The sequence below is a fragment of the Oncorhynchus tshawytscha genome, linkage group LG19, assembly GCF_018296145.1.
Source record: "Oncorhynchus tshawytscha isolate Ot180627B linkage group LG19, Otsh_v2.0, whole genome shotgun sequence".
Lineage (NCBI taxonomy): Eukaryota > Metazoa > Chordata > Actinopteri > Salmoniformes > Salmonidae > Oncorhynchus > Oncorhynchus tshawytscha.
In genome coordinates, this window is record NC_056447.1 from 49,623,165 (window position 1) to 49,649,571 (window position 26,407).

The following is a 26,407-nucleotide window of genomic DNA, read 5'->3' on the forward strand; positions in this document are numbered from 1 at the left end:
AGAGAGAGAGAGAGAGAGAGAGAGAGAGAGAGAGAGAGGATGTGGGGAAAGAAAGAGTGAGAGAGAGAATGTGGGGAAAGAAAGAGTGAGAGAGAAAGAGAGAGAGAGAGAGAATGTGGGGAAATAAAGAGTGTGAAAGATGAACACAGAGAGAGGAAGAGACAGTAGGACAGTGGATGTGTCTTCAGAAATCTAGCTGTGAGGGGCTAGATGAGGTCAGAGACTGAAACGTTCCTTTACATCTCTCTCTCTCTCTCTCTCTCTCTCTCTCTCTCTCTCTCTCTCTCTCTCTCTCTCTCTCTCTCTCTCTCTCTCTCTCTCTCTCTCTCTCTCTCTCTCTCTCTCTCTCTCTCTCTCTCTCTCTCTCTCTCTCTCTCTCTCTCTCTCTCTCTCTCTCTCTCCGGGAACAATTAAAAGCTCTCCTCTAGGCCACTTCATTGTACAGTGCCACTTCATGATAAAAGATGAATGCATTCCATTTAGCATGTTGGCAATATCATAGATGGAGAACTCATGTGAGAGAGTAGAAACCTCCCAGACAAGCCTGACAGACAGACAGTCATTTCCATTCACATTAGAAGTGAGAAAATAAATTAATGATTGAGTTTGAGAGCAAGCCAATAACATTCCAAGTATTTGAGGAAAGAGAGGATGTTGCATATGAAATGTGGACTGAAAAAATATCCAGCACAAAGAAGCAGGGACGTACAGCACTAGTATGGAACTACAGTACTGTATGTTGACAGTATGGTACTACAGTACTGAATGTTGACATTATGGCGCTACAGTACTGTATGTTGACAGTATGAAACTACAGTACTGAATGTTGACAGTATGGAGCTACAGTACTGAATGTTGACAGTATGGAGCTACAGTACTGTATGTTAACAGTACTACAGTACTGAATGTTGACAGTATGGAACAGTACTGTAGTTACAGTATGAACTACAGTACTGAATGTTGACATTATGGCGCTACAGTACTGTATGTTGACAGTATGAAACTACAGTACTAGTATGGAACTACAGTACTAGTATGGTACTACAGTACTGAATCTTGACAGTATGGAGCTACAGTACTGAATGTTGACAGTATGGAGCTACAGTACTAGTATGGAACTACAGTACTAGTATGGTAATACAGTACTGAATGCTGACAGTATGGAGCTACAGTACTGAATGTTGACAGTATGGTACTACAGTACTGTATGTTGACAGTATGGAGCTACAGTACTGAATGTTGACAGTATGGTACTACAGTACTGTATGTTGACAGTATGGAGCTACAGTACTGAATGTTGACAGTATGGTACTACAGTACTGAATGTTGACAGTATGGAACTACAGTACTGAATGTTGACAGTATGGAGCTAGATATAGTACCGTATGTTGACAGTGTGGAGCTACAATACCGTATGTTGATAGTGTGGAGCTTTAGTACTGTGTGTTACTGCATAACTTACCGGAGAAGACCCAGTCCACTCCACTCTCCTCTTCAAGAATCTATCCTCCTCTTAATCACTGTTCTTCTTCAACCTGAAAAACAGGGGAAAGAAAGATAGTCTTAGATATCAGTATTCATATACCACTAGCTATATGACCTTTTCCCCTTTCCATCAAACAGAACACCGCTTTACCAATCTAGTCTCTTCCCAGAGTGACTCCTACCGAAGGTGGCTCCCCTTCCTGTTCGGGTGGCGCTCGGCGGTCGTCGTCACCAGCCTACTAGCTGCCACTGATCCCTTTTCCCCTTTCTGTTTATTGGTTTCACCTGTTTTGTGTGTAGGCTGATAAGTCGGGCTACGTTAGCCAGTAGGCCCGCCTGCTCTTTGTGCCGGATTGTTTTGTGTTGCTACTGTGCACGTTTGAGGTTGACGTGGTTTTTGTTCGTGGGCTTTTCTCCTGACTTTTTGAGTCCCCGTGTTTGGGGCATTTGTTTTGTGTGTGCCCTGTGTTTCGTGGGGTGGCTTATGTTCGCCGTGTGTGCAATTAAAAGCACTAATCTGTACTCTCTGATTCCTGCGCCTGACTTCGCACCCACTACGCCCAGAGCGATACACAGAGCCGCTGTGAGTCTGACAAACGAGACTATTACCAACCAAATAACAAATCTATTACCCTCCTGGTGATGTTTCACAGTGAAATAGTTTTTCAACGGTATGCATATTCGTGACACAGTTCCGTAATTCCCCTCTCTATGTCTTGTATATCTGAGGGGGAGGCACTCTCTATGTCTCATATATCTATAAACCAGTAATCATCTCTCATGTTGTCTGCCTTGGACCCCATCTCAGTCACACCATAGTTTACAGACCAGGGACTGGTTTCCCAAAAGCATCTAAAGCAGAGATGGGCAACTCCAGTCCTCAGGGGCCAGAGGGCTGTCACACTTTTCCTCCATCCCTAGCAAACACAGCTGATTAAACTAATTTTATTCTAAACTGAATATCAATGATTACTTGATTATTGGAGTCAGGTGTGTTAGCTGGGGCTGGGGAAAAAGGACTGGAGTTGAGGACTGGAGTTGCCCATCCCTGATCCAAAGGCTAAGTTCATCTTAAGCATTTTCCTGTTAGTCTACACCTGTTTCTTACAAAGCATGTGACAAATAACATTGTATTTGATATTGATTTAGAACCATAAAGATGAACTGACTCCTACCATGCCGGGAACAGGATGTTGCTTTTGTCTAGAATACAAAGCGTATATTTTTACACAGTGTAGTACAGCCTAATCTTTCATAAACCATTGAGGTTCCCACTGTGAAATGGACTTGAAACAGTCCAACTGTGCAAGGAAGGAGTGAAAACAGCTCATATCTGAGGTATGTATGTATGTATGTATGTATGTATGTATGTATGTCAAATTAAAATCAAATCAAATGTATTTATATAGCCCTTCTTACATCAGCTGATATATCAAAGTGCTGTACAGAAACCCAGCCTAAAACCCCAAACAGCAAGCAATGCAGGTGTAGAAGCACGGTGGCTAGGAAAAACTCCCTAGAAAGGCCAAAACCTATGAAGAAACCTAGAGAGGAACCAGGCTATGAGGGGTGGCCAGTCCTCTTCTGGCTGTGCCGGGTGGAGATTATAACAGAACATGGCCAAGATGTTCAAATGTGCATAAATGACCAGCATGGTCAAATAATAATAATCACAGTAATTGTCGAGGGTGCAGCAAGTCAGCACCTCAGGAGTAAATGTCAGTTGGCTTTTCATAGCCGATCCTTAAGAGTATCTCTACCGCTCCTGCTGTCTCTAGAGAGTTGAAAACAGCTGTCTGGGACAGGGAGCACCTATGTATATACAGTGCATTCGGGAAGGTATTTAGACCTCCATTTGGTTACATTACAGCCTTGTTCTAAAATTGATAAAAACAAATGTTTTTTCCTTATCAATCTACACACAATACACCCCCCCCCAAAAAAATTATTTTTTCAGAAATGTAATTAAAAATATATATATATATATAACCTAATTAAATATCACATTTACATAAGTATCCAGAACCTTTGCTCTGTACTTTGTTACAGCCTCGTGTCTTCTTGGGTTTGACTCTACAAGCTTGGCACGCTTGTATTTGGGGAGTTTCTCCCATTCTTCGCTGCAGATCCTCTCAAGCTCTGTCAGGTTGGATGGGGACTGTCGCTGCACAGCTATTTTCAGGTCTCTCCAGAGATGTTGGATCAGGTTCAAGTTCGGTTTCTTGGTCACTCATAAACATTCAGAGACCCGAAACCACTCGTACGTTGTCTTGGCTGTGTGCTTAGAGTCATTGTCCTGTTGGAAGGTGAACCTTCACCCCAGTCTGAGGTCCGGCGTGCTCTGGAGCAGGTTTTCATCAAGGATCTCTGTACTTTGCTCCGTTCATCTTCCCCTATATCCTGACTCCCAGTCCCTGGAACTGAAACAGCATGATGCTGCCACCACCATGCCTCACCGTAGGGATGGTGCCAGGTTTCCTCCAGATGTGACGCTTGGCATTCAGCCCGATGAGTTCAATCTTGGTTTCATCAGACCAGAGAATCTTGTTTCTCATGGTCTGAGAGTCTTTAGGTGCTTTTGGGCACACTCCAAGTGGGCTGTCATGTGCCTTTTACTGAGGAGTGGCTTCCGTCTGGCCACTCTACCATAAAAGCCTGTATGGTGGCGTGCTGCAGAGATGGTTGTCCTCCTGGAAGGTTCTCCCTTCTCCAGGATGAACTCTGGAGCTCTGTCATTGTGACTATCGGGTTCTTGGTCACCTCCTTAACCAAGCTCTAGGAAGAGTCTTGGTGGTTCCAAACTTCTTCTATTTAAGAATGATGGAGGCCACTGTGTTCTTGGGGACCCTCAATGCTGCAGACATTTTTTGGTACCCTTCCACAGATATGTGCCTCAACACAATCCTGTCTCAGAGCTCTACGGATAATTCCTTCAACCTCATGGCTTGGTTTGTGGGATGTTATATAGACAGGTGTGTGCCTTTCCAAATAATGTCCAATCAATTGAATTTACCACAGGTGGACTCCAGTCAAGTTGTAGAAACATCTCAAGGATGATCAATGGAAACAGGATGTACCTACTTATGTAAATAAGGTATTTCTGTTTTTGACATTTTCAAAGGAATTCTTTAATTCATTTTAGAATCAGGCTGTAACATTAACAAAATGTGGAAAAACTCAAGGGGTCTGAATACTTGGTGTGAGCGTGTGTATGGTGTGAGTGTGTGTGTGGTGTGAGTGTGTGTGTATATGTGTGAGTGTGTATGGTGTGTGTGTGTGAGTGTGTATATGTGTGGGGCTAGCTACGTAACCGAAGGCTTTTCTGAGACTCAAGGGCTTCTCTCCAAATAACTATGTCATGGTAAACACTAAGACACTCACTGGAATCCATATCCAAAATGATTGAAGAAGCCAATCCAATTTTGTTCCAGCAAAGCATATCGATATCAAAGAGCTGCAGAGACCCCGTGGTGATACACCGGCGTTCATTACGCCCGGGCAAACATACACTATACGTATACAAAGGTATGTGGACACCCTTTCAAATGAGTGGATTCGCTTATTTCAGCCACACCCATTGCTGACAGGTGTATAAAAATTGAGCACACAGCCATGCAATCTCCATAGACAAACTCTGGCAGTAGAATGTCCATAGTGAGGAGCACAGTGACTTTCAACGTGACACCGTCATAGGATGCCATCTTCCCAACAAGTCAGTTCATCTGTAAGTGCTGTTATTGTGAAGTGGAAACGTCTAGGAGCAGCTCACCCGCAAAGTGGTAGGGAACAGAAGCTCACAGAACGGGGACCGCCTGAGGGCTGAAGCGTGTAGCGTGTAAAAATCGTCTGTCCTCAGATTGCAACACTCACTACTGAGTTCCAAACTGCCTCTGGAAGCAACGTCAGCACATTAACTGATCGTCGGAAGCTTCATGAAATGGGTTTCCAGTCACACACAAGCCTAAGATCACCATGCGCAATGCCAAGCGTCACCTGGAGTGGTGTGAAGCTCGAGCACTGGAAATACGTTCACTGGAGTGAAGAATCACAGGTGTCCACATACTTTTGGTCATGTAGTGTAGCTACACACTGTTTTCTACCACATTTCCATCAGATAAATGGTAATAGGAAAGTTAACATGAAACATTCAGCCTCCTTTGAATATATATATAATCTACAGTACCTCCTATTGTAGGAAAGCATATGTATTAAATCCTATGAGATTGTTTTACTTTGTCTGTCTTGGCTGTATGAGATACCTTCGCGGAGTACTATGTGTGGTAGGTAGGAGCTTATGGATCCACCATTTATAAGTCATGATTATGAGTGTCATGGACTCATCTAACCTCCATTAATAATCATATAACAACCTCTGAATCCACTGAACCACGGAATCTCAAGAGCTTGAAATAAATATTCAAAATATCACAATTAACATTTTTTCTTTGTCATTCTGTCAGGCGGACCATGGACGTCGAATACGGACTTGTATCACGGTGACCTGGCTGAGGCTACATGCAGGCTACAGACAGACAGACAGACAGACAGACAGACAGACAGACAGACAGACAGACAGACAGGCTACAGACAGACAGACAGACAGACAGACAGACAGACAGACAGACAGACAGACAGACAGACAGACAGAGACAGACAGACAGACAGAGACAGACAGACAGACAGACAGACAGACAGACAGACAGACACAGACAGACAGACAGACAGACAGACAGACAGACAGACACAGAGAGGTTGGCAGGCGGCTAGCTAGCAGACCTGGGTTCAGTACCAATATTTGATCTGTGTTTGATTGAGCTTTAAACTGAACGACAGCCAGACCAGCAGCTTTAGGCTAGACAGACACCACACAACACCCAGCTGACCTCAGGTCTATCTCTCCACCACCACCGCTGCCACGGTGTTTGAGACGGAGCTGAAGGTAAGTGGAACAGAAATAGCAGAGACAGACAGACAGACAGACAGACAGACAGACAGACAGACAGACAGACAGACAGACAGACAGACAGACAGGACAGTGGGGGATAGGAGGAGTGGGTACAAAGGAGGACTAGTGGGCTACAAAATGTTTCATAGGGAGAGGCACAATACATAGAATACTCCTGTGCCAAAAGCACTCCGTTGGGAAGAGAGTGGTGCTAGCAGCACTTCCAAGGGAGAAACACAATGCCTGGAGTAGTTCAGAGCATAAACCACTCTGTTCCCATTTTAAATCCCCCAAACTGCAACAACATTCTGCCATTATCCTACCAGCATGCAATCACTGTGTGAACTGAATGGCAATAACTAAGACACCACTTTTTTTGTTCTACATGGGAAATCTGTGTGCCAAAATCACCCACTCAAACTCTCTCCCACTTCAGTTCTAGCCCTCCTAAACACTGCATTACCATATTCCCACCATCCTGCTTTTACACTACCTGCAGAAGAGCAATTACTATGACACAAGCTCTCTCTCTCTCTCTCTCTACAATTTGAGAATGCATACTCAACTGCAGTAAGGGTAGTGCCAGAGAGGAAGACAAAGATGCAGAGAGAGAGGCGAGAGAGAGAGAGAGAGAGAGAGAGAGAGAGAGAGAGAGAGAGAGACAGACAGACAGAGAGAGAGACAAAGAGAGAGGTAGAGAGAGATACAGAAAGAGGGAGAGAGAGAGCGAGAGAGAGAGAGATACCGAACAAAATATAGAGACAGAAAGAGAGAGAGATAGAGAGGCAGAGAGAGACGCAGAGAGAGAGAGGACTCAATTTGGCACAACGGCCTGCTATACAAATTGATGGAAAGTGGTGTTGGGGGAAAAACATACGACATTATAAAATCCATGTACACAAACAACAAGTGTGCGTTTAAAATTGGCAGAAAACACACATTTCTTTCCACCCCGCCATGGGGTGAGACAACCAAGGAGGGCCTACAGCAGCACCCTACTAGAATCTGTAGTCAAATGTCTACTGGTTGCTGATGGGCACTGAGCGTAAATCTCAGTAAGACAAAAATAAGGTAGCCTAGTCAAATAATTAACCGTTACTCTCTCACGGGAATTCCACTAACGGTCCGTATGTCGCCAAACGTAGCTGCTGCTTATGTTGGTATCTGTACTGATGGAGCAAAAGCCATGACAGGGAGACATAGTGGAGTGGTAACGCGCGTGAAAGCAGTTGCTCCCGACGCCACTTGGGTACACTGCAGCATCCACCGAGAGGCTCTTGCTGCCAAGGGAATGTCTGACAGCTTGAAAAACATGATGAACACTACAGTGAAAATGGTTCACTTTGTGAAAGTAAGGCACCTGAACTGCCCTCGTGTTAAGTTTATTTTTTAGGCATTAATGAATGATAAGGTTAGGGGCAGTTTAGGCATTAACAGAATGGTTTACAACTGGTTATCATGGGGTTAGGGTTAAGTTTATCATTGCAGGTTAGGGTTAAGTTTAGGCATTAACTCAGAATGGTTAAGGTTAGGGTTAAGTTTAGGCATTAACTCAGAATGGTTAAGGTAAGGTTTTGGGATAAGCTTCAAACCAAAATCTTTAAAAACCTTTATATTGCTGGATTCAAACACACAACCTTCGACACCAGAAGCAGATGCTTACACACATCCGCAACGCTTTAGCAAAAGCTAAACCTACTTGAAGGTAACAGCGCTCAATGTTGCCCCTAGTGGCCGGTTTCCACGTCATCTCCCATTGTCCTCAGACATGGATGGACGTCGAATACGGACCTGGCTGAGAGACAGACAGACAGACAGACAGACAGACAGACAGACAGACAGACAGACAGACAGACAGACAGACAGACAGACAGACAGACAGACAGACAGACAGACAGACAGACAGACAGACAGACAGACAGACAGACAGACAGACAGGACCCTGGTAGGACTATTATCTACAGTTGAAGTCGGAAGTTTACATACACCTTAGGCAAATACATTTAAACTCTGTTTTTCACAATTCCTGGCATTTAATCCTAGTAAAAATTCCCTGTCTTAGGTCAGGTAGAATCACCACTTTATTTTAAGAATGTGAAATGTCAGAATAATAGTAGAGAGAATTATTTTTTTCAGCTTTTATTTCTTTCATCACATTCCCAGCAGGTCAGAAGTTTACATACTCAGTTAGTATTTGGTAGCATTGCCTTTAAATGGTTTAGATGTTTTAACTTTGGTCAAACGTTTCGGGTAGCCTTCCACAAGCTTCCCACAATAAGTTGGGTGAATTTTGGCCCATTCCTCCTGACAGAGCTGGTGTAACTGAGTCAGGTTGGAAGGTCTCCTTGCTCACACACGCTTTTTCAGTTCTGCCGCCCACACATTTTCTATAGGCTTGAGGTCAGGGCTTTGTGATGGCCACTCCAATACCTTGACTTTGTTGTCCTTAAGCCATTTTGCCACAACTTTGGAAGTATGCTTGGGGTCATTGTCCATTTGGAAGACCCATTTGCAACCAAGCTTCAACTTCCTGACTGATGTCTTGAGATGTTGCTTCAATATATCCACATCATTTTCCTTTTCTCATGATGCCATCTATTTTGTGAAGTGCACCAGTCCCTCCTGCAGCAAAGCACCCCCACAACATGATGCTGCCACCCCCGTGCGTCACGGTTGGGATGGTGTTCTTCAGCTTGCAAGCCTCCCCCTTTTTCATCCAAACATAACGATGGTCATTATGGCCAAACAGTTCTATTTTTGTTTCATCAGACCAGAGGACATTTCTCTAAAAAGTACGATCTTTGTCCCCATGGGCAGTTGCAAACCGTAGTCTGGCTTCTTATTGTGGTTTTGGAGCAGTGGCTTCTTCCTTGGTGAGCGGCCTTTCAGGTTAAAAAACTAAATAAAACATATATTGATATATAGGACTCGTTTTACTGTGGATATAGATACTTTTGTACCTGTTGACTCCAACATCTTCACAAGGTCCTTTGCTGTTCTTCTGGGATTGATTTGCACTTTCGTACCAAAGTACGTTCATCTCTAGGAGACAGAAAGCATCTCCTTCCTGAGCGGTATGACAGCTGCGTGGTCCCATGGTGTTTATACTTGCGTGCTATTGTTTGTACAGATGAACGTGGTACCTTCAGGCGTTTGGAAATTGCTCCCAAGGATGAACCAGACTTGTGGAGGTATCCAATGTTTTTTCTGAGGTCTTGCTGATTTCTTTTGGTTTTCCCATGATGTCAAGCAAAGAGGCAGTAAGTTTGAAGGTAGGCCTTGAAATACATCCACAGGTACACCTCCAATTGACTCAAACGATGTCAGAAGCTGCATTAGAGAGCGAGAGAGAGGAGGCTGGTAATGATACTGTGTTAGAGAGAGAGAGACGTATCTGCTTCTTCACACTGATATTACTTCTCTCATTAGAAACCTTGGAGTCTCAGTGCTGTAGTGTTGCAGACATGCTCTGAGAAGCTTCTAGTGGAAACAAATATATATCTTGTGTTATTAAGCTACTGCATATTAAACAACGGGAGGCTGGTAATGATGGCTGTGTTGGCAGAGATAGGAGGCTGGCCTAATGATACTGTGTTGAGAGAGAGGAAAGGCTTTAATGAAACCCTGATCCCCACATGGAGAGAAGGCTGGTAACTGATCTGTTTTCAGGGACTCACAAAGGCATTTGAATTTACTGTGTCCAGTAGGAAAATGAGGCTGCGTAAAACTGTGTCAAGTTAAGAAGAAGGCTGGTCAATGAACAACTGTGGAGATGAGAGAGAGGAGGCTGGTAATGATACTGTGTTAATACAATATCATAATCAGGCTGGTAATGATACTGTGTTAAGAGAGTATCAGGAGGCTGGTAATGATACTGTGTTAACACAGATCATAATCAGGTATCTGCTTCTTCACACTGATATTACTTCTCTCATTAGAAACCTTAACACAGTCTCAGTGCTGTAGTGTTGCAGACATGCTCTGAGAAGCTTCTAGTGGAAACAAATATAAATATCTTGTGTTATTAAGCTACTGTATCATTAAACAACGGTTGTCGATTAGTATGGCTGCATGTATCATAATCAGGCCTAGGCCTAGTGTGTGTTCTCTAAGACAATATCATTTTCATAGAAAACCCTGATCCCCTAACACAGTATCATAATCAACTGCTCTTTTTCAGGGACTCACAAAGCTCATTTGAATTTCCTGATCCAGTAGGAAAATGTTCTGCGACAAAAGAGTGATCAAGTTAAGAATTGAATCTGCATCAAAGAACAACAGAGAGGAGATGAGATCAGAGTGTGAAGAAGCAGATACCTCTCTCTCTCTAATACAATATCATTACCAGCCTCCTCTCTCTCTCTCTCAAACACAGTATCATAATCAGCCTCCTCTCTCTCTCTCTCTAACACAGTATCATTACCAACCCCCTCTCTCTCTCTCTCTCTCTCTCTCTCAAACACAGTATCATAAATCAGCCTCCTCTCTCTCTCTCTCTAACACAGTATCATTACCAACCCCTCTCTCTCTCTCTCTCAAACACAGTATCATAATCAGCCTCCTCTCTCTCTCTCTAACACAGTATCATTACCAACCCCCCCTCTCTCTCTCTCTCTCTCTCTCTCTCTCAAACACAGTATCATAAATCAGCCTCCTCTCTCTCGCTCTAACACTGTATCATTACCAACCTCCCCTCTCTCTCAAACACAGTATCATAAATCAGCCTCCTCTCTCTCGCTCTAACACAGTATCATAAATCAGCCTCCTCTCTCTCGCTCTAACACAGTATAATTACCAACCTCCCTCTCTCTCTCTCTCTCTCTAACACAGTATCCTAAATCAGCCTCCTCTCTCTTGCTCTAACACAGTATAATTACCAACCTCCCCTCTCTCTCTCTCTCTAACACAGTATCATAAATCAGCCTCCTCTCTCTCGCTCTAACACAGTATAATTACCAACCTCCCCTCTCTCTCTCTCTCTCTCTCTCTAACACAGTATCATAAATCAGCCTCCTCTCTCTCACTCTAACACAGTATCATTACCAACCTCCCCTCTCTCTCTCTAACACAGTACCATAATCAGCCTCCTCTCTCTCCTAACAGTATCATTACCAGCCAAAGAGGACGAGAAAGAATTGTATCCATCACACTTTCATTCATGAATTTACATTAAGGGAACGTGACTCCATAACTCAGAGCTACGAGTGTTTCTCTCCCACACTACCCTCCATCATCATCATAATAATAATAATAATGAGTTGATATTCAGCAACAACAACAAAAGAAAACAATGACATATTGATATGCTGCTTGTGGAAATCCAGGGTATTCAGAATCCTAATGACACCGTGAAAAACTCAGAGAAGAAAACATTATGCCAAGCACAGACTACTAACTCAAAGCATTCAGAATGTACTCAAGCAATCTGTGTTTTCAATAGATGTTTTCAATAGATAACATTACAGTTATATGGTCCCAAAGGCCCCACGAACCCGCTGAGGTTACATTACATTGACTCATCACATACCCTGCTGCTACTGTTTATCTATCCTGTTGCTTAGGCACTTTATTTCTAGATATATTTACATATCTAGCTCAAATATCTCGTACCCCTGCACATCGACTCGGTACTACTGCATTTATTATTACATGTTATTACTTTTCTGTTATTTCTCTATTTTGTTTCTCTCTGTATTGTTGGGAAGGGCCCCGTAAGTAAACATTTTCACTGCTCGTCTACACCTGTTGTTTTACCAAGAATGTGAACAATAACATTAGATTTCACATTACCTGTCTCTCTGCTGCGGTCTGTAAGAACAACTCTTCCCAGAGAGTGTGTATGTGTGTCCGATGTGTGTGTGTGTGTGTGTGTGAAAGAGCAAAGATCCAGGATCCAAAGATCCTGGCTGTGTATACCGCGTTGTGTTTGTCTGGTGGAACTAACACTGCTAGAGTAACAGTGAGAGCGAGGGGGCATGTTTCACAGACACACCCACCTCCGCCTCGCCTCCTCCTCCTCCTCAAACCTGTCCCCCTCCCTGACCCTCCTCCCTCCCTCCCTCCCTACCTCCCTCCTACTCTCACAGTGGGATTAAAACAACCCTTTGTCTCTCTACAATAGGGGTTAAACATTTCCTGGTATCAAATGAATGCTGCTAGAATACACTGAGTTGCAGGGTTTTTTAAGGCAATTCCTTTATCCTTTAAATTCTGGCAAAATATTTTTGGGATGAAACATCACACATGCCTGTCAGATCATTTGAAGACAAGAAGACAATATTCATGAATTTATCATGCAAAACAAATGCCTCCCGAGTGGTGCAGCTGTCTAAGGCACTGCATCGCAGTGCTTGAGGCGTCACTACAGAACCAGGTTCGATCCCAGGCTGTGTCACAACCGGCTGTGACCGGGAGTCCCATAAGGCGTCGCACAATTGGCCCAGCGTTGTCTGGGTTAGGGGAGGGTTTGGCCGTGGGGGTTTACTTGGCTCATCGCACTCTAGCGACTCCTTGTGTTGGGCTGGGCGCCTGCAAACTGGACTTCAGTTGTCAGTTGAACGGTGTTTCCTCTGACACATTGGTGCGACTGGTTTCCTGGTTAAGAGGGTGGGTATTAAGAAGAGCGGTTTGGCAGGTCATGTTAGGGAGGATGCATGACTCGACCTTTGCCTCTCCTGAGCCCGTTGGGGAGTTGCAGCAATGAGACAAGATCATAATTGGATATCACGAATTTGGGGAGAAAGAAATTAAATAAATGTTGGATGCACTGACAGTCAGTCAGTGCATATTTCTGTCACCAACCAACAGGAAACAGCTTCCTCAAACCCCCTCCTGTTGTTCTAGCTAACTGTAAAAGTACCTGCTATAGCTATACAGTACTTCAACAAGATAAAAGAAAATAGCCAGAGGCAAAAACGAACAACTTCCTTCCATTCTAATCCAATCATCCTACCTGAAGACAGCCTACAGAGGAAGTGGTCACCTAAACTCAACAGATGGCCCATCCTATGACATCTAATCTACTTGATTTAGCCAACAGGAAGTTTATTCCCCACTCTTCTCACAGTGGTATTATTGCCCACTCCTCTCACAGTGGTATTATTGCCCACTCCTCTCACAGTGGTATTATTGCCCACTCCTCTCACAGTGGTATTATTGCAGCCATTTATAAGAATAGGTTTGAAAAAGCCTTTTGAAGTTCGTTAGCTATGGTTGCAGCAGGCAACAATGGCAGGGAGCTCTCCCTTTGAAAGAGTCACTATTCTGTGTCCTCCCCAACCCAGAATAACACTCCTCCCTTCACAAAAGCAGTGAAAATGCAACATAATCTGTCTCAAAGCTCACTGTCCGACAGCCAGGAACAATGATTTTGGGGTCTGAACTGAAGTGAACAAATGGCGCCTATAATTTAGTTTTTCACAACTCAACATCTCTCTCAAGTGATTACTCTCTATCTGTGTGTGTTTCTCTCTCAAAAGTGATTACACACTCTCTCAAGTGATTACTCTCTATCTATGTGTGTTTCTCTCTCAAAAGTGATTACACACTCTCTCAAGTGATTACTCTCTCTCTCTCAAGTGATTACTCACTCTCTCAAGTGATTACTCTCTCCAAAGTGATTACTCGCTCTCTCAAGTGATTACTCAGTCTCTCAAGTGATTACTCACTCTCTCAAGTGATTACTCTCTCTCTCAAGTGATTACTCACTCTCTCAAGTGATTACTCTCTCTCAAGTGATTACTCACTCTCTCAAGTGATTACTCAGTCTCTCAAGTGATTACTCACTCTCTCAAGTGATTACTCTCTCTCTCAAGTGATTACTCACTCTCTCAAGTGATTACTCTCTCAAGTGATTACTCTCTCTCTCAAGTGATTACTCACTCTCTCAAGTGATTACTCTCTCTCTCAAGTGATTACTCACTCTCTCAAGTGATTACTCTCTCTCTCAAGTGATTACTCACTCTCTCAAGTGATTACTCACTCTCTCAAGTGATTACTCTCTCTCAAGTAATTACTCTCTCTCAAGTGATTACTCACTCTCTCAAGTGATTACTCTCTCTCAAGTGATTACTCTCTATCTGTGTGTGTTTCTCTCTCAAAAGTGATTACACACTCTCTCAAGTGATTACTCTCTATCTGTGTGTGTTTCTCTCTCAAAAGTGATTACACACTATCTCAAGTGATTACTCTCTCTCTCGCAAGTGATTAGTCACTCTCTCAAGTGATTACTCTCTCTCTCTCAAGTGATTACTCACTCTCTCAAGTGATTACTCTCTCCAAAGTGATTACTCACTTTCTCAAGTGATTACTCTCTCTAAAGTGATTTACTCACTCTCTCTAAAGTGATTACTCACTCTCTCAAGTGATTACTCACTCTCTCAAGTGATTACTCTCTCTCTCTCAAGTGATTACTCACTCTCTCAAGTGATTCTCTCAAGTGATTACTCTCTCTCAAGTGATTACTCACTCTCTCAAGTGATTACTCTCTCTCAAGTGATTACTCTCTCTCAAGTAATTACTCTCTCTCAAGTGATTACTCACTCTCTCAAGTGATTACTCACTCTCTCAAGTGATTACTCTCTCTCTCAAGTGATTATTCTCTCTCTCTCTCAAGTGATTACTCTCTCTCAAGTGATTACTCACTCTCTCAAGTGATTACTCTCTCTCTCTCAAGTGATTACTCACTCTCTCAAGTGATTACTCTCTCAAGTGATTACTCTCTCTCAAGTGATTACTCACTCTCTCAAGTGATTACTCTCTCTCTCAAGTGATTACTCTCTCTCAAGTGATTACTCTCTCTCAAGTGATTACTCTCTCTCTCAAGTGATTACTCTCTCTCTCAAGTGATTACTCACTCTCTCAAGTGATTACTCTCTCTCAAGTGATTACTCTCTCTCAAGTGATTACTCTCTCTCTCTCTTTCAAGTGATTACTCTCTCTAAAGTAATTACTCACTCTCTCAAGTGATTACTCTCTCTCTCTCTCAAGTGATTATTCTCTCTCTCTCAAGTGATTACTCACTCTCTCAAGTGATTACTCTCTCTCTCAAGTGATTACTCTCTATCTGTGTGTGTGTTACTCTCTCTCAATTGATTACTCTCTATCTCTCTCTCTCTGTCTTTCTCTCTCTCTGTCTTAATTGATCTCTCTTTCTCTCTCTCTGTATCGCTCTCTCTGTATGTGTGTGTGTGTGTGTCTCTCTCTCTCTCTGTTCCTTTCTCTCTCCATTGTTGTTCCTAGCTTCTATGTTGGGTTAGGAGACGGCTATATTGGCTGGATAGTGGAAAGTGGATAGCCATAGGAATCCACTTCTCTATGGAGGGAGCATTGCCAATGGCTTCATTACCTGATCACTGTTGCATGTCATTGCTAGCAGCATATCAGTTCTACCATATTCCCATATAACCATTAGCCTTCCGTTTTTCCCTGCTTCACCGCACTGGAATGTATCTGTACCCCATTATAAACTGGGTGGTTCGAGCCCTGAATGCTGATTGGCTGACAGCCATGGTATATCAGACCATATATCACTGGTATGACAAAACATTTATTTTTACTGCTCTAATTACGTTGATAACCAGTTTATAATAGCAATAAGGCACCTTGGAGGTTTGTGGTATATTGCCAATATACCAAGGCTAAGGGCTGTGACCAGGCACTCCACGTTGCGTCGTGCAAAAGAACAGCCCTTAGCCGTGGTATATTGGCCATATACCACACCACCTGGAGCCTTGTTGCTTAATTATATTGTTTGATAATAGTACCCTGATGCTGCGGTAGGATTGCCTACAGGTTTTCACTGCTTCCCTGGTCATCAAGAAGAGATACAAAAGCAATGCACTGGAATGTAGAGCTATATACAGTATACCACTATAATTTATACCATATCTATAGCATATTTTATTATCTATACCATACGATCTCTTCCACATTTTATTTCACATTTCAAATAGGTTCATACTGCACTAGGACTGCCTGTAGGTTTCCATCGCTTCACTGATTATCAAGATATCTGAAACCAATGCTTTGTATTGAAATGTAACAGTTTTATTACAAGTTCCTAACACAGCATATAACACACCATACATTTCCCCGTATATACTTTCCCAGAATCTCACGTCTCTGCATGGCATCCCATTAGCGTAGAATAATGTATAAATAAAAGCATTATTCATTCATTCCTGTGTCCAGAGTCTCCTGACAACTTTCAGAAAGATGATTGATAGTTGTGAGGTTTGGGTTGTGCTATGAAATGCATTGAAAGGCCATACTTCATTGAGTATATGCCTGGTGATTGAGCAGGTCTAATAGGCATTATGTCTGCACACTGACTCTGTTGAGCACAGACTCTGGGAGGACCCTGAAGGCCCATTGGCTCCCTGAGACTCACACTGTGTTGCTGTGGGCACCCTCCCTGGGCTTTGTCACAGAAGCAATGGAAGGACAATATTTCAATGGCAACTTTTAACAGAAACAAAGTTCAGGCATGCGATCGGGCAGGCTGGAGTCGTTTTAACAGGAATGATGTGTGTGGGGTGTGTGTGTGTGGGGGGGAGGGGGTGTGGGGGGGTGCGCGCGTGCATGCCTGCGTTGGATAGAGGAGAGGTTTCCTATGGGGTTCTCTCTATTCAGAGTAGAGAATGAAATGCTTCAGTATTGTCAATCGAAGACAGAAACAACAAGTGATTTAGGAATTCTTACCTCTTTTAGATGGATTGTTGCTTCTTAAAACAGATTCTCTATGGTTGTAGCAGTGTTTATTTACATTGTACAAACAAACAGCGTAGTAAAATAACCACAATGTTTTAGATACCATTCCTCATAGAGCACTTGTGTTGTTAGTTAGATGTTTGCCATTTATATTACATGAAGTATGATTGAATTAACACCACATTAAAGCGATAAAACATACATTACTGTGTATCTCAGGGTGTAATCATACCCTTTTTTGACTTATAAAGCTAACCCTTGTTAACTTGAGTTAAACTCTCCCCGTTCAATGACTATGGTGATGTCTAATTTCAACGATTTATGAATCCACTGTCAACAATAATCCCTCCAATGACAATAATTACCTTCGTTTCAGAAGGTTATCTGGTGAACAGTAATTGTCTGTACGTTGGCAGAAATGTCAGCTTTAGAATTACACACAGTTACACATAATTGATGACTTAGGGCTGTGGTTCAGCGCAGGAACAATGGGCAAGACAATGAGGTGGAGTTGTTAAGGCAATTGACATGAATTTCAGAAAGACGCCCGTCGGGATGGCATCGACCTCTCTAAGGGCTGTTTAAATCTGAACAAGTCTTCTGTCCCTGCCTCCACACACACACAAACACATGCAAAGGTGCGTGCAATAGCATGCACGCAGGCGTACACACACACAGAGATGCAGGCGAGCGCAAACACACACTCACAGAGCGGTAGAATAGGTCTGATTGGTTCCCATGGTGCTATGAGGTTCACTGTCAGAGATGGAGTGTTAACATGCCGCAGACAAGAGGGAGAGAGAGATGGAGAGCACAGACTCTGGGAGGAAGAGAGAGACAGAGGGGGCTAGAGAGAGGTAGAGAGAGAGAGAGTGGGGGGAGAGAGAGATGGAGGCACAGACTCTGGGAGGAAAGAGAGAGACAGAGGGGGCTAGAGAGAGGTAGAGAGAGAGAGAGTGGGGGAGAGAGAGATGGAGAGCACAGACTCTGGGAGGAAGAGAGAGACAGAGGGGGCTAGAGAGAGGTAGAGAGAGAGAGAGTGTGGGGGAGAGAGAGATGGAGAGCACAGACTGGGAGGAAGAGAGAGACAGAGGGGGCTAGAGAGAGGTAGAGAGAGAGAGAGAGAGAGAGGGGGGGAGAGAGATGGAGAGCACAGACTCTGGGAGGAAGAGAGAGACAGAGGGGGCTAGAGAGAGATAAAGAGAGAGAGAGTGGGGGGAGAAGGAGAGAGACAGAGGGGGCTAGAGAGAGGTAGAGAGAGAGAGAGTGGGGGGAGAGAGATAAAGAGAGAGAGTGGGGGAAGAGAGAGATGGAGAGCACAGACTCTGGGAGGAGGAGAGAGACAGAGGGGGCTAGAGAGAGATAAAGAGAGAGAGAGTGGGGGGGGAGAGAGAAGGAGAGAGGGTGCAGGCAGTAAAACATGAACAACACGCAGTTCCTTTTGAATAGAAAAGGTTTACCCCCCCACAGCCAGCAGACTAACCACTGAGGTTAAGGGCCTGTATTGTTCTGTATCGTATCTCTCTTTTACTCAAATAGATGGTTAACAAGAACTCCGACAAGGATTGGAAGGACTGGAGTCCTTCAAACCAGAAGGCAAATTTGCAAAGCAGTTACTGTGTTTGTTATGTTTTAATGTAACATTTAGATGAAAGCAAATTTGCTATACTGTGAATGTATCTGTACTCTGGCAACCCTCTCAATTGGATGATATGATATTACTAGTAGCTCATATAAACATAGATTTTTAGAATGAGAACGATCACTGCCAACCTGTCTTGGTTAACTAACAGAACAACATTATTGGCTTTCCAAAGTGCCAGCCCTTTATAAGCTTCTCAGTAGAACCTCCACCACAGGGACTGGGTCACTTGCCAACATTATGGGCAGCCAGTATGTGGCAATATGGCTGACATTCATATGGTAATGGCATGAGATGAGAATGACCCTGGAAGCTACACTATCGACATTTTTAGTCAGATTGAATGAGAGCATTATACAACTGTAGGAGAAACGGTCAAAGATTAGCCTGCCTGGGGTGACAATGACCACAGGAGCTGGCAAAAAGATCTGAGACCAGGCTACTAAAATAATAGTTCCCATAGAAGTAAACAACGCACAGAAAATGTGGATATTCTAGTTGATATTTTGTCTTGTACAGTACAGTATCTTTGTCCTCAGATCTTGAGAGACCACAGCTGAAGAGACACAGGGGATATAAAAGTGTTCCAAGTGATTTCTGCAGTACCATGAAGACCATGGGAGAGAGGGAACACACACACACTTCTGCCGTAGCACACAGTGCAGAGGGGAAAGAGCCTGCTGTGCTGTGTGAGGCCCCTGTTCTACATGCTGCCATAAGAAGATCAGCCCTGGTCTAGTGAGCACAGCTGTAAGTGTGTGTGTGTGTGTGTGTGTGTGTGTGTGTGTGTGTGTGTGTGTGTGTGTGTGTGTGTGTGTGTGTGTGTGTGTGTGTGTGTGTGTGTGTGTGTGTGTGTGTGTGTGTGTGTGTGTGTGTGTGTGTGTGTAAGTGTGTGTGTGTGTGTGTTTGTGTGTGTGTAAGTGTGTGTGTGTGTGTGTGTGTGTGTGTGTGTACAATACAAAAGGTCTACAGAGTAACTTTCCACAAGAGTCCAATGTTCCTTTACTGGGCTGTGTGCGATCGATTCTACCTAGCGAGCATCACCCAGCCTGTTGATCAACCATCATCAGAGACAACACTGGTCTACAACCGTATATACTAGAGAGGATACTGACACAAACACCTCTCACACACACACACACACACACACACACACACACACACACACACACACACACACACACACACACACACACATTACATCTCTTCATTCACATTAGAGTGGCTGGCTAATTGGCTTGGCTGTAGAAACCGGGAGGCTGTAGAAACTGGGAGGCGGGTATAAAGTGGGGCTGTAGAAACTGGGAGGCTGTATAAACTGGGAGGCTGTATAAAGTGGGAGACTGAATAAACCGGGAGGCTGTATAAACCGGGAGGCTGTATAAACCGGGAGGCTGTATAAACCGGGAGGCTATATAAACCGGGAGGCTGTATAAACCGGGAGGCTGTATAAACCGGGAGGCTGTATAAACCGGGAGGCTGTATAAACCGGGAGGCTGTATAAACCGGGAGGCTGTATAAACCGGGAGGCTGTATAAACCGGGAGGCTGTATAAACCGGGAGGCTATATAAACCGGGAGGCTGTATAAACCGGGAGGCTGTATAAACTGGGAGGCTATATAAACTACAACAGGAGCTGTACCAGCTGAAGGTGACCCAGGTTGCATGGTGGAGCTTTTTCATGAAGCACGAGGCCATGTTGAAGAGTGTGTTGTTACAGCTGGAAGGAAATTACTTCTCCTCTCCTCCTCTTCTCTTCTTCCTCAGTCACACTGAGAGGCTAGCTCTGACACCACCTGTCTCCTCTCCTTACCACGCCCCCCAACATTTTAAGGAACCCACACACGCACACACCATGCACACACACACACACACACAAAATCATTGTGTGCGTATGCAAGGTGACGCACTAAAACTCCTGTATAAATGGCATGCATTCAGTGAAAGGTCATTACCTGTGTAACCTTGGGAACTGAGCACGACTATTCAGACTGCGTAGCTGGAATCCTAATGGAGTTTGGATCTACTTGAAAATGGAACCTTTCTGACCCCCCAAACTGGTAAAGGATACTAATCAGCACAGCAGCCAGTGAACCTTTAAAGAGTCAGAGTCCTTGAAAAGGGCTTTTTAAATCCTTGTTTATTCTAGTTAAAAGTACTCTACCACACACACTACTCTACCACACACACTACTCTACCACACACACTACTCTACCACACACACCGTACAGAATGCACACACTTCAGATGCTAAAACAAAGCAGATGGTCAACAACTGCCAAGAGCAAAATTATAATGAGGAGTCTAACCATCAGTATTGCAGCAAATGCACAATATCTACAGTGTGCCTTCGGTATTGAGTATTGAGAGTATTGAGAAGTATTGAGACCCCTTGACTTTTTCCACATTTTGTTACTTTACAGCCGTATTCTAAAATGTATTGAATTGTATTTTCCCTCGTAAATATACACACAATAACCCATAACGACAAAGCAAAAACAGGTTTTTATAAATGTTTACACCTTTATTACAAAGAATAAACTGAAATATCACATTTACATGAGTATTCAGATCCTTTACTCAGTACTTTGTTGAAGCACCTTTGGCAGCGATTACAGCCACGAGTCTTCTTGGGTATGATGCTACAAGCTTGGCACACCTGTATTTGGGGAGTTTCTCCCATTCTTCTCCGCAGATCCTCTCAAGCTCTGTCAGGTTGGATGGGGAGCGTCTCTGCACAGCTATTTTCAGGTCTCTCCAGAGATGTTCAATCTAGTTCAAGTCCAGGCTCTTGCTGGGCCACTCAAAGACATTCAGAGACCGAAGCCACTCCTGCGTTGTCTTGCCTGGGTGCTTAGGGTCTTTGTCCTGTTGAAAGGTGAACCTTCGCCCCAGTCTGAGGTCCTGAGTGCTCTTGAGCAGGTTTTCATCAAGGATCTCTTTGAACTTTGCTCCGTTCCGATCCTGACTCATCTCTCCATCCCTGCCGCTGAATAACATCACCCCAGCATGATGCTGACACCACCATGCTTCACCTTTAAAATCAAATCCAATCCAATTTTATTAGTCACATGCGCCGAATACACAGGCGTAGACCTTACAGTGAAATGCTTACTTACGAGCCCCTAACCAACAATGCAGTTTCCAAAAAATACAGATAAGAATAAGAGATAAAAGTAACAAGTAGTTAAAGAGCAGCAGTGAAATAACAATAGCAACACTATATACAGGGGGGTACCGATACAGAGTCAGTGTGCGGGGGCACCGGTTAGTTGATGTAGTATGCACATGTAGGTAGAGTTATTAAAGTGACTATGCATAGATGATAACAACAGAGAGTAGCAGTGGTGTAAAGAGGGGGGGAGGCACTGCTAATAGTCTGGGTAGCCATTTGACTAGATGTTCAGGAGACTTATGGCTTGGGGGTAGAAGCTGTTTAGAAGCCTCTTGGCGCTCTGGTAGCGCTTACAGTGTGGTAGCAGCGAGAACAGTCTATGACTAGGGTGGCTGGAGTCTTTGACAATTTTTAGGACCTTCCTCTGACACCTCCTGGTATAGAGGTCCTGATGTACTGGGCCGTTCGCACTACCCTCTGTAGTGCCTTGCGGTCGGAGGCCGAGCAGTTGCCATACCAGGCAGTGATGCAACCAGTCAGGATGCTCTCGATGGAGCAGCTGTAGAACCTTTTGAGGATCTGAGGACCCAGGGTGAGGGAGAGAGGGAGAGAGAGAGGGGCGAGAGTAAGCGGGGGAGGGTGAGGGAGAGAGAGAGGGGCGAGAGTAAGCGTGGAGGGTGAGGGAGAGAGAGAGGGGCGAGAGTAAGCTGGGAGGGTGAGAGAGAGAGAGGGGCGAGAGTAAGCGTGGAGGGTGAGGGAGAGAGAGAGGGGCGAGAGTAAACGTGGAGGGTGAGGGAGAGAGAGAGGGGCGAGAGTAAGCGTGGAGGGTGAGGGAGAGAGAGAGGGGCGAGAGTAAGCGGGGAAGGTGAGGGAGAGATGAGAAAGAAGGATAGTGGGGGGAAGAGCGGTCAAGAAAGAGGGGTCAAGAAAGACTGAGGGGGTAGGCAGAGAGAGGGCAAGAGAAAGGGAGATGAGAGGTAAAACTGAGATTGAGGAAGCTGAACGAGGGAGGGATGGAGGGGAATCTGGTGTGTGTTGTGAGCAGTGAGCCTGGTGAGATGAGCGAGAGGAGAGGTGTGTGAAGGGAAAGCTGGCTGGCCTGCTCTGCTATGCTCTGCTCTCAGCCTGTCTCTGTCTTTGGACCAGTGGAGGGAGACCAGACCAGGCAGGCCGAGACCAGACCAACCCCAGGCCAGGCAGACTGACTGGGGGCAATGCCAACTCCAGCCCCCCCCTACCCTGTTCTCTTTCCTCTGTCCTGTATCCACTCTCCATTCTCCCTGATGCAAATAAAGAACAGACACACCAGACCAGACAGAAACTGCCTACCAGCCCTCCCCTCCCTTCTCTCTCCTCTCTCCCTTGTCCTCTCCTCTCACCAGGCTGTACTCCACGCCCCCTGATCCAGTCCCTTCTCTCTCCTCTCTCCCTTGTCCCTCCTCTCACCAGGCCGTACTCCACGCCCCCTGATCCAGTCCCTTCTCTCTCCTCTGTCCCTTGTCCTCTCCTCTCACCAGGCCGTACTCCATGCCCCTTGATCCAGTCCCTTCTCTCTCCTCTCTCCCTTGTCCTCTCCTCTCACCAGGCCGTACTCCATGCCCCCTGATCCAGTCCCTCTCTCTCCTCTGTCCCTTGTCCTCTCCTCTCACCAGGCCGTACTCCATGCCCCTTGATCCAGTCCCTTCTCTCTCCTCTCTCCCTTGTCCTCTCCTCTCACCAGGCCGTACTCCATGCCCCTGATCCAGTCCCTTCTCTCTCCTCTCTCCCTTGTCCTCTCCTCTCACCAGGCTGTACTCCACGCCCCCTGATCCAGTCCCTTCTCTCTCCTCTCTCCCTTGTCCTCTCCTCTCACCAGGCCGTACTCCACGCCCCTGATCCAGTCCTTCTCTCTCCTCTGTCCCTTGTCCTCTCCTCTCACCAGGCCGTACTCCATGCCCCCTGATCCAGTCCCTTCTCTCTCCTCTCTCCCTTGTCCTCTCCTCTCACCAGGCTGTACTCCATGCCCCCTGATCCAGGTGACAGCACAGGAACAAAGAGGTGATATAGTCCAACGGCCCCCACCGGCCTGGTGCCTGCTCCAAGAGAACAGACAGTGAAGCACACACTAAGGTTAATATTGAAAAACTATTTAGTGAATGTAATTCAAATTAGTTACTAAAATTTACTATACTGAAAATATTATTTTTGACTGCAAAACTAACTAAAATAAAATAAAACCATCATAAATTATGTTTAGTTTTAATCAAAATATCAAATGGTGTTTTCAAGCTGAATCTGGCGGCTAAATGCTGTCACTAGGTGGCAATGTTTAAAATAGGCCTAGCCTGTGCATCACTATAACTAGCTATCACTAGTCTGAGGGCGAGCGCCGAGTGGGAACTATAGGCGTGAACAATGGTGAGAGGAATATCATTTTCTCGTATAGAATGTGACAGGCTAAACAATTGAATAGGTCAACTATTCTACTATGGGGTTGTCTGATTTTGCTGTTGCTTAGACTAGTCATGTTGTTAGCTGTGGAAAATTAAAGGGTGGACAACAACCTTTTCATTAGATAATTCATATAGGTTCATGAAAGGTAGCGGGTCTCAGCTCCGCCTGGCTCTCATTTGGATCATAGGTACCGGGTCTCAGAACCGAGGGGAACTGGCCCAATATAACCCCTGCACACACCTACACTTACACCCACACACACCTACACCCACACACACCTACACCCACCCACACACACACACTAGGCCTGTTTCCACAGAGAAACACACATCCTACCTTCTCTTTGTTGTGGATGAGACAGCATTTCAGCTGTCCTAATTTCAACAACAGCAGGAGACTAGAACACTTGGAATGCAGAAGAATGCTAATGTGTTCCATTGTTCTTTTCACAATCAACCAGTTTCATTATCATATCACAACCGGATGATTAGATATGCCAAAAAACTGTCTTATAGAAGGAAGCAGCATCATTGTATTTCTTTTCATTTAGACAGATGAAATAATACAAGTATCTCCATCCGTATGGTGTCTATGGGTTGGCTTATAAGGAATAACTGTTGGGTTTGACTGAATGGGGATTGGTGGTCAAATACAGAATAGAGCAATAGAAATACCAATCGACTATGTTCGAAAAGCTATTTCTGCATCCCAAATTACACCCCATTCCCTAGGCAGTGCACTACTTTTGACCAGAGCCCTATGGGCCCCTATGGGCCCCGGTCAAAGTAAAGTGCTAAACTGAGGAGTGTACTAATGGATTCCAATGTTTACCTCTCTAACCTTGTCAGATAACATTACAATATACATTTAACAATGGAAAAGCTATTCGATATCGATCAAACTCCCATTAGCACTTCGTATCAACCTTTTATAAGAAAACACTTGTAGTGGATTCCTTTAAAATGTTTTAAACAAAATGGATCTCAGTACTCTCACTATCACCATGGGTAAATGCACTGATAGTGCTACCCACTTCCATTAGATTAGTAGACTTTCCAAAATCAGAAATGGAAAAAAAAGTGACTGAAAGTGTAAAGCTGGCATTAAAGTGGATGGGTGATGCAGCAATATGTCCTGCAGCTGTACATGTTAGAACACAAGTATTGAATTTCCAATTCATGAGTTTCAAAAGGGAGCTTGAATCTTTCAAAATATGTATTCACAATAACAGGCCAGGTTGGGTGGGGCGGGGTACGGGGTGAATTTTGGGGCATTTTGTAAGTAACAATTGAGCTTTTCTTTACAAATCTGCATATTTATTGTGGTTAATTTAACAGATAATATACGCTTGAGAGGGCCATTGTCTTGTGAATAATACGCCTGCCACTGCTTAAGAGACTAATTTAACATTACTTATTATTAAATTATTACAAAGCCAGTAGGCAGATGCAGAAAGACTGAATGAAAGACGTCATCTCATCCCTGAAACAGACGAGTTCCAGGAACAGAAGAAGTTCCTACACTTGGATATTTTGAGATACAAGGGATATTTCGTAAAGGGTATTTCGCAAAGGGTAGCTCGAAAGTAGTTTGGCCACAATGTGCTGCCATAACATCAGAAAAAATGTCCTAGGTGGCATTCTGCCGAACCTTATTTCTGCCTCAAAAAAAAAAAGTCTCAATTAATCTAAGACAAAACAATACATCTGTCAATAGTAGTCTTAGTCTTAGTCTTAGTAGTCTTAGTAGTCTTAGTAGTCTTAGTAGTCTTAGTAGTCTTAGTAGTCTTAGTAGTCTTAGTCGCACCATTTTACATCTAGCAAAGGAGTTTTGTGCTTCAACTGACAGTATATCTGAAGATTGACAATGTACTTGAAAGCTAGCTTAAATTCGTCCAAACTTGGCAACGAATGGGATGCTGCTAACCAACCAGCTACCTTGTGCTGCACACACAATGCTGAATGTGTCACGCCCTGGTCAAAGTATTTTGTGTTCATCTTTATGTATTTGGTCAGGCCAGGGTGTGGCATGGGGTTTTTGTAATTGTGGTGTGTTTGTCTTGGGGTTTTGGTGGTGG

The 26,407-nt window shown here is 44.3% G+C and overlaps 1 protein-coding gene across 13 annotated transcripts in view; it reads right to left on the minus strand.

Moving 5' to 3' along the window:
• The window catches only part of LOC112219035 (neuronal cell adhesion molecule-like), a 152,580-nt gene that overhangs the window by 86,786 nt on the left and 39,387 nt on the right, over positions 1-26,407 (minus strand). For 12 of the 13 annotated variants that reach the window (XM_042301795.1, XM_042301790.1, XM_042301793.1 and 9 more), the window contains exon 2: positions 1,463-1,535. The gene's annotated coding sequence lies outside the window, so the exon portion shown is untranslated. Of the gene's footprint in view, positions 1-1,462; positions 1,536-12,220; positions 12,293-26,407 lie in introns of those variants that run through there. The other variant, XM_042301789.1, reaches the window with a different exon arrangement.